Genomic DNA, 9,998 nt, shown 5'->3' on the forward strand with positions numbered 1-9,998 from the left:
GTCCAGCTGGTGCCTCATTTTCGTCAGGCTAGGTTCAACCTACACCCATCCTCGGCCAGGTGTCAGATTCGTACATTCTATAGCAAGAAGTAGTCTTTGAGTAATGTCTTCTATAGCGGCTGGTCGTGACCAATATATAACCAGTTGTCTTTAGGGAAATAAAGTATTTCTATCATCAAACCTCCAGAGGCGATGAACTGAGATTGATGGTTCAAATGGCTCTGAGCACTATGGGACTTAACTACTGAGGTCATCAGTCCCCTAGAACTTAGAACTACTTAAACCTAACTAACCTAAGGGCATCACACACATCCATGCCCGAGGCAGGATTCGAACCTGCGACCGTAGCGGTCACGCGGTTCGAAACTGACGCGTTTAGAACATTGGGAGAACTGTACTCCGTGTATATGCAAGATATAAGTGCTCTTTTGTTGTACTGCTATTACATTCCACGATTATGAAGGAGACTTCATAACAATCAGCAAATAATGAACTGTTTTCCCCAGAGACAATACTTCCCGATTTTATGGTCCTAATGACAGTGCAAGTATTCAATCCTGATGTCCGTCCCCTCATCAGAACATTAAACTGGGACGAAATACCTATAATACTTAGCGCCTTTCGGAAAGAGGTAAAAAAGAAAGGATAAAGCTCAGATTTGCATCATATGATAGGTAAATTAGGGAGCGCTACCTACAGTGCGATTCATACTGACGACTTGCTTCGGAGTACAGATGTATTTTACAGTGAACGTTCGTTCAATTCTTCACACTCACACCTGTCCTTGGATGAAGGGGAATATCATATATTATGACCTGAATAAACCGTAACTACTTTATTTCTGAAGATCAGAGAAGAAATATCCGTACTAAAATGAGCCAGCTATTACCTTTCTACGTAAGTGAGACATGAAATTAAGTTATCACATCGATTTAGACTTATATGAATCAAGAACAAATATGTTGAAGTGCTTTCATTTATTTCGACTGGCGTTGCTCACTAGAGAAACGTGAAACTACTTTTGTACAAACAAATTCCGTGGACAGTAGTTCTCGCTTGACGAATGGTAAATGAAGTGCACGCAGATTAACTGCAATATGTAACCCAGATCCTTGGAGCAGTCTTACGAGCAGCTTAGTTAAGAACAGGTACACACCAACAGGTAAGCGTTACCTGATTTAATAAGACTTTCTTGGCCGTTGATGAAGTATGTCTAACCAACCAGAAATAGTACACGAATTAATAGGATCTCATTTAAATAATTTTTATGCGGAAAACATAATAACTTGTACTTCGTATGAGTAACAGAAAGCTCATGAAAATAGCCCCATGAAAACCTATAGCGGTGAAATTCTGCTGTTTTCCTTGATGTGGTAAACGGGCGTTCATTAATTAATTCATATTTTCGGTGTGACATCACTCTTCTAGCCAAGTGTCTTAACGTTGCTGGAGAAAATCCAGCATCCAGCCAACTCTATAAATACACAAGATTAGGAAGTTTCATTACTGGCACGATCTGAGACTGTCCAGTTTAATGTGTTATTCATGAAGAAACATCAGAGTCAGTGTGTTAATACTCTTCCAAAGCACGTACTGCAGTTCTGTGACGATTCGTGTTGTAGGAAGAGCAGATATGCAGCACTTGTCAGACATTTAATATTCGTAAAGTCCTATTTTCTGTCATTTAAACAGATCGTCCCAGGAGGGATGGTCAGTGTTCAGGGACGTAACAGGAACGATCATTGATAGCAAGGAACAAAGTCTGGTAAACATGGACTCTAAAATGTATACCATAAGACCACGAGCACTTGTTCAGTAGAAGAGAATACTTTCAGTATGGACAATGAAGAACTGAACATAGCTCTTAAGGTAGGCATTTTGGAGGTCATGTTTACTGTGCTTCTTTGTTTCGGATGAACTTCCCTGTCAAAGTCCTGAATACTGACCATTCCTCCTGAGACACTCAGCATTTTATATCACCTATTATGCAAATTTAATACTGCAAACTGAGTTCCTGAACAACAGCCAGGACGAAGATTCATAGTATTCCTGGGGGCTCTCGTATTATAACCCGCTCATTTACTCGCGGGTGAATCATTATAATATCTGTGACATTTAAAATTAGTGAGTTAGCCTATTCGCTGATTGTAATTATAAAATTTGAACGTCTACAAGTGCACCAAAGCTATTTTGATCTTTCGGTACGACAAGTTGACATCATCCTACTGCATGAAATCTCATCGTTTACTGAGAAAAAACCCGGGAATCCTCAGGTTATTCTACCATCATACTTTAAATGTATATGTGCATCTGAAATCATTACATGAAGGATTAGATTGCTGGTGTAACTATGCAAGGGAAGAATAGGTTGTGTGTTTACTTACGCAAGAGAAATCAGGAGAGCGGAAACGTTATGCGTTAGCTGTCTAAGCAGACTTTTTGTAACCCTTAAGTAATTCTATTTTGTCGATTAATTGACCTGATGAGACTACGGTTGTGTGAAAATATAAGGCAGTTCACAAAATAAAGTAAAAACTAGTCACTGGTTGCTGCGTTCAACACTGTTTTTATCTTCAAAGTTCGGAAATGAACTGAATGTCGCTTATCATTCGGCGAGCTACTCGTACAAAGTGGTTCAAATGGCTCTGAGCACTATGGGCCTTAACATCTGATGTCTGAACCTAGAACTACTTAAACCCTAACTAACCTAAGTACATCACACACATCCATGTCCGAGGCAGGATTCGAACCTGCGACCGTAGCGGTCGCGCGGTTCCGGACTGAAGCGTCTAGAACCGCTCGGCCACAACGGCCGGCTCTGCTCGTACAAACTTGTCCAAAAGCAGTAAACAGATTTGTAAAAAAAGAAACTTTTGCCATAACGAAAATCATCCGAAGTCGCATGTACAGCGTAAGCTATATGTAATCGAAGCTTGAACAGCCGTTTAATGATGAAACTAATGGTTTGTTTTTAGTAAACAGAAATATGAATAAAGTAAGGTCTAACCTTTAATTTTAATAACTGTTGTATTTCTAACACTTGGGATTATGATGCTGACGATGACAGAAACATAGAGAGTGGCCACACAAGATATGGAGCTGGTGTTTCATGTTTCGCATGAAACTCCTTCGAGTAAGTTTCGCTGTCAGCAGAGAACGGATGACAGGATATGAGCGGCCCGCACCTGGAGCCGCTCCTCCTCAAGCTACCTAAAAAGAAAATGATTTCCAAGTTGGTCGGCCTGTCAGAGGCCATCAACTTCACTTAGCTAAAGGTACGTGATTACGCGACCTGCTCCCAGCGGTGGCGCGGCGCGGTGTGGTGCGATGTAACAAGACATAGCAGCTCATCAAGGCACTTGCCGGTACCGTATTCATTTCTCGCAGTGAGAAGTCCCTTTCTTCTGCTGGCTCCCGCGTTGCTGCTTATAAGCGGGCAACTCGTTACGGCTGTGACGAGGCGCTCACGACGCAGTCCACTTTTTGTGCGCCGTCGCGTACGCACGGGAGACGTACAGGGGCTGGCGCGGCAGCGGGGGTTCACTTCGCTAGCCGTCCTGCTCCTGAGGTAGCGCCGTCACGAAGTGGCCGAAACGCTCACCCGACGTGCGGTAATGCTGCCCGAGAATAAACGGCTACCTGGCCGGCACACGGACCGACATGCAGCCCGAAATAACAGAGCTAAATGCGATGAGGGAGGAAGGGAGTGAGGGTAGGCAAAGGGTATAAACAGTGGGAACAGCTGCCGGTCTGAGAGAGGCGCGTTGCGGGCTTGTTAAGCTTGTAGACGGCGTGGCGTGGCAGATGCGATCTACCGTGCCTTGTCCCTCAGTCTGTTCTCCTGTTGGGATTTAATCTCCACAATCACTCTGCTCCGCCACAGCCACTCGCGGCCAGGAACCAGCTTCTTCTCCTCTGCTGGCCAACGTCAAGGTTAGTTTTTCTCGTTTACACCCAGGATTTCACGAACAGCAGTGTAATACTTCCAGTGTGTTTTTAAATAAACCACGGTTCACATTTCTTGCTATTCTTCTGAGAGACTCTTTCCATCCTAAATAAATAAATAATTTACGTTATCCGTCCTTGTCAGTCGTCATGAACTGAAGCTGCTACTCAACAAATAGCACAATGAACTTACTTCTAAAGTATTCACATAACTTTCAATCTTTTTCTCCCACTAACTGGGAGTCTCATGGTGTGCATGACTCTTATTTGCATGAGTAAATGTCCGTCATGGAACCACACTACCTTACACAGGCTAGAACCGCTCGGCCACAACGGCCGGCTCTGCTCGTACAAACTTGTCCAAAAGCAGTTTTGTAAAAAAACAGATTTGTAAAAAAAGAAACTTTTGCTATAACGAAAATGTTGTTTCGGGGTTGGATGTGCCGAAAAATAACTGCAAAAAAAAAAAAAAAAAAAAAGTTCGAACGGCGCGCCGTTTCCAGAATAATTACCATTGAAGTTAGCCAATCAGGCCGATGCGAGCGCAGATTCGAGCGGCGCGCCAGACTAAATTAGTGTCACTGTTCTCATGGCATAGATGATAGGGCACGTTCTCAGCGCTGGTTCGATCCATACTAACGTCGCATTTCCAGTTTCTATAAAGCTCTCTTTTTCTGTTTTAGATAACCAATCAAAGAACACATTTGGCGACTGTCTCTGGAAAGCCGCTTGAATTTGCACTGAAAGGCCTGGTTGGCTAACTTGACTACTTATTGAGTCAGAAACGGCGCAACATACCGAACTTTCCTTAATAGTTATTTCTCAGCAGCTCCCTGACCATCCTGTATAAAGAGAAGGAACATTGCTTTATCCACCTGCCTGTGAACCATGTTCGTTTTGTTTCTTAAGTTTAATTCTTGACGTATTGCATTTTCTGAGAGCGGGATAAGGAACAAGCCTGAAATTCACGTAAAAGATGTGAAAAGCCGTCTAAAAACGACTGTATGCTTGGTCGGTACTCCAGACCAATCCTATACATAAATTTTGTCAGGGTTTGCTAAATCTCCAAGTGCAGTTTTCTTACGAGAGTGCCATTTGCGTATCCATCGCAATGTCTGCGTTGTTGGGAGGATGTATCTACCAGTTTCTCTATTTGTAAAAGTTTTTATGGACTGAACGTGAAAGAAAGTCTCCAGGACCCTTAAGAATAATACCAATTCAATTCAGAATGCCTGCACCGTGTTTTGCAAGTCGGATCATTGGCAGCACGTTGCATTCCTCTTTAATACCAGTCATTAAATTGGAAAGACAATCTACCACAAAAAACCATTATTTTTCAAAGAACTACACGGTAGAAAATGGTACAATTCCTGTGGTACTTTCTCAATCCCATGCTAGTGGTTGGTGCCAAACCTTTGTGGCCATACATGGTAACTTCGACAATCTTAGTTCTTCATCATTTGGATTTCCAGCTCCTTATGTTTACCGTGTTTGCATTGAAAACAGTAAGATGTAGGGTCCGCCAGTTATGCAAAACACCGTTTCTTCCAAGTTCCCAAACATGTTTCAGCACCATTGTGTCATCATCAGTGGGTTTCCGTTTTATTTAATCTTTACACTTGGTGTGCATGATTTTTCAGAACCACTTGTGTATTATTTATTACAGGTATCTTGTCATGTTTTCGTGTGGCTAGCTTCTCAGCATCATGGTGAGGTGTGATGCACAGGTAAATGTAATACGTATTTTCACAAATAAGATCGTAAAAGCACTTTGCACTTCACCAAAAGATAGTGTAATTGTGGTTGTTATACTGTGTTTTGGTAAAGTGCAAAAATTAATACTTGTTAAAATATTCAGTGGAACATTTCGCTGAAGAAGGCGATGTGAACTGAAAATCTGAGAACTCAGACAGCAGGAGAACAAGAGTTTCAGCGCACTCTACTTACTTGAAATACGAAACCATCCAAGTTACGTACAGCGTGAGCAGGCACGTCAAAGTACTGTTGCGCTCGGCCATCTGCGGCCCACAGTACCACAAAGACGCACCAGCGGAGTGGCGTGTCGCGAGCCACTTTGGGATGGATAAGCGCTAAATCCCGCAGCGAGTAATGGCTCCTCACCCCTCCGATGGCAATGGTCTCCAAATGAGGAGCCGGCAGTAACAGCCAATCCACTCGTAACTCTCGTGCCTCCGCGGACCCAACCCGCACCAGGCATAATTTCACGGCGCGTCAGGCGTCCGTTCGCCTATAAATATGCCACCGAACATAGATCCAGTGAGGCGGGGCGCAATGGGTGTAACTGTAGATATTTACATTGGTGACTGAGGCCGGTGTACCGAACAGCATTACATCAGTATTTGTGCCATTTGAAGACTGATGATTATATCCGTTAAAGTCGTATGTTCTTATGTTGGGTAAATACCTCGAAGTACATGTGGCAATAGCAAGCCATTAATGCTTATTTTATTCTGAGCAGCACGTTAGGTTTTGAAGTGTGAACACATGGACGCATAGTCCACTTAGTGGTGCCGTTACGACCGTGCAGAGAACATCAAGTCGTAAAGTTTGTAACGTGCCTGTGAGAAGACTGTTGGATGGAGAGGAAAAGCAACCAACACATTGATGTGTATACATATTAATATTGGACAATGCTGTTAGGTACTTTTATTCTATTAAATGGTCGAGATAGTGCGTTCCGACTTCTTTAATGTGCCTGCTAATTTTAGCTATTCCGTTTACTGGAGAAGGAATAGCCAAATTCTGCAGGCACCTCCAAGAAATCGAAACAAACTAGTCTCTACCATTTAATAGAATAAAAGTACCTAGCAGCATATTCCAGTAACAGGAAACGTTAGACACCGCAGATGAACGTCCACCTGCAGGGTGTATTCAAGGGCCTGTAAATATTGTGCATTGCCTTATTTAGATGAATAAGCAGAAGTAACGGAACCCAATACGTTGTCGTCAAAGGCGACTGTCCATCAGATACAAGGGTATCGTTAGGAGTGCCCCAGGGAACTGTGATAGGACCGCAGCCCTTCTTCTCTATATAGATAAATAAACTGGTCGACAGCAAAACTGTGGCTGTTTGCTGATGAGGCTATGATGTAAGGGAAGATGTCTGCCTTGATTGATTGTAAGGTGGATAAAAGATGACTTACACAGAATTTGTAATTGGTATGGTAAACTGCACCTTGCCCTAAATGTAGAAAAATATAAGTTCATGGGAATGAGTAGGAAAAACGATCACACAACTTTCGAATACAGCATTAGTTATGTGCTGCCTGACATAGTGACATCGATTGAACACCAATGGGTAACGTTGGAAAGCGATATGAAATGGAACGAGCACGTCAGCTTGGTAGTCCTGAAAGCGAATGCTCGACTTCTTTTTAAAGGGAGAATTTGGGGGAAGTATAGCATATATACAAAGGAGACGGCGTGTAGAACGCTACTGCGACCCATTCTCGAGTTTGGGATCACCACCAGATCGGATTAAATGAAGAGATCGAAGCAATTTAGAGGTGTGATGCTACATTTGTTACGGTTAGCTTCGATCAGCACTCAAGTATTACGGAAATGCTTCGTGCACTGAAAAGGGAATCTCTGGAGCGGTTCCTTATTTTTGCGAGGCACTACTGAGGAAGTTGGAGAGTCTGTATTTGAGGCCGACGCTCCAGATTTCCTCAATAGTGCCTTGCAAAAAAACAGGCATTTGAGGCTGACTGCAGATGGATTCTGTTGCTACCAACTCACATTTCGCGTGAGGACACGAAGTTAGAGATTCATTAGGATTCCTACGAAGGTATCCAGAGAGCACATTTTCCTTCACTTTGTCTGGCAGTGGAAAAGGAAGGGAAATGACTAGTAATGATAGAAGGTACTCTTTGCCACGCACCATTTTGAGTATACGTATATAGATGACTATTCCCAGTGCGTAGATAACGCTGACGTCCGAGGCGCTTCGTGGAGCTTGGGAATTGATGGGACGTGTCCGCCTGACACATTTGAGCAGTGATGTGGGCAGATAGTCGTATATAGGCGGCTGGAGAGGAGGGGGGGGGGGGGCGGGGGGGATGCAGTGTCACGCTGGGAAACCATGTTAAGCTTTTTCTGCCGGCAGTAGAACAACCTGTGACGCGGACATGTGAAGAGCGTGTCGATGCTGGAAGTAATGGTACCAGGCACTCGGTGTCTCCTTGTATAGAACTGGTAGCCAGTTATATATTGTTCGGCCGCGTACGATTGAGACTCGGCTGCCCTCCAGCAGCTCGTTTTGCGACGTGTGTATAACATTCTTTTCCTTAGCAGTGGCAGCCTCCCGGCCGAGGGACTAGTGGCAGACGAGGGAGTCCCCAGGTCAGTGCTCATGCTGATTCACGCACAAATTCCTCTGCACGTCGGCCGTGAGCGCGGAGCCGAGCGCGTTTCTCAGACAAAAGCCATATGTTGCGATCGCCGCAGTCATCGCCTCAATTAATGAGCGTGACGTGCCCGAGGGTAATAAACGCGCGGAGCGCGTAGCTCGGATGGGCCGGCACGCCGCCGCCGAGCCCACAAATAAGAGCAGACGGATCGCGGTCTCTGCGGATGTGGAGTTCACTCAATTACTGCGTTTCCCGCGAATCGGTCGGGCGCGACAGCCGGGGGAACGGCTAGAAAAAGGACGAGCGGTGCTGTGCGCTGCGGCGGACAGGTCGATCCATCAGAGGAGGCCGTCGCGCTGCGTCGCCGCCGCCGCCGCCGCCTGTGGGAACGCCCCGTCTCATCCCCCGGCCGCACCCTGCGAACGTGCGTGCGGCCGCTCTCACACGCGTAGCGCTGCGCTGCGAGTGGTGGGCGCCCTCGCACGTACAAGAACCGTTCGTAGCTGCAAGTCCGAGTGCTCGCCGTTAGATTTTATCTCCTAGTTTCTTGTATTACTAAAAGAAAACCCTGCGTTTATGGTTCCCCTTCATTTTTCTTCATTCTTGTAGCATCTGGAGGTCCGTCCACGAACGACACTTGCCTAACGCAGTAGGACGGACTTCTCGAAAACATCTGAAAATTTTGACTCGGAATTTTTCAGAGCGCTGTTGCAATTTCTAACTCTCCAACGGAGGCGACCATCATAGAATTGTTACTGCAATGTTATTGGTTCATGTTTTGCTAGATACAACGTTATTTTTACTTTTACTTTCATTTGCATCTCACACTTTTTATCAAAGCTAACTGTTAACTAACAAAAATACTCAATCCTAATTTTTAATAAAAAGACATCGTTTCACTTTTAATGCTATTTTGTCGAAAACTGATATTCTGAGCCCGGTGGCTGTGTACAAAATACAGGTTTACTCTTAAAGAGAAGACGACAGCAACCAGCTACTTTTTACAAGCTGTTTATTTATTTAAAGAGCGCCATTAGCGGTTTCGAACAGAAAGGTTCATCTTCAGAGGTCTAGTTCATGTTTAGATACATTTTACAGCAGCTTTATCCCAAATGATGAAATTTCCTTGGGGTGGAGGTGTCGTTGAAAAAGCTGCGTCATTCCGTTCCAGGGCTGACCGCCTGTGATCATGTAGCAGCGAAGACCGTATGATACACCTTTTTTTGTAGTGCGTCATACGTTATTCGCTGCTGCATGATCACTGGCGGTCATCACTGGAACGGAATGGTGTCGATTTTTCAACGACACCACCACCCCAAGGAAATTTCATCATTTCGGAAAACGTATCGAAACGTGAACTAGACCTCTGAAGATGAATCTTTCGGTTCGAAACCGATAACGGAGCTATTTAAACAAATAAATAACACTGTACAAAGAGGCTGGTTGTTGATGATTTCTCTGTAAGAGTCAACCTGTGTGCTCTATTTTTAATTGTTACTTGCATGGAAATGCGAACATCTGTATTACTAACCGACTAATCCGGTTCGTGCTTCGTCATTCACAGTTTCAGCTGCAATTTGCCTGTCTGATGCCATCCAGGGGCGACAAAAATTTAATTTTCAGTATTATGTAAATTTATCGGTTGAATTTAAAGATTTAAAATGCTGCTAGAATCTACTCATT

This window comes from Schistocerca americana, chromosome 2 (genome assembly GCF_021461395.2).
Source record: "Schistocerca americana isolate TAMUIC-IGC-003095 chromosome 2, iqSchAmer2.1, whole genome shotgun sequence".
NCBI lineage: Eukaryota > Metazoa > Arthropoda > Insecta > Orthoptera > Acrididae > Schistocerca > Schistocerca americana.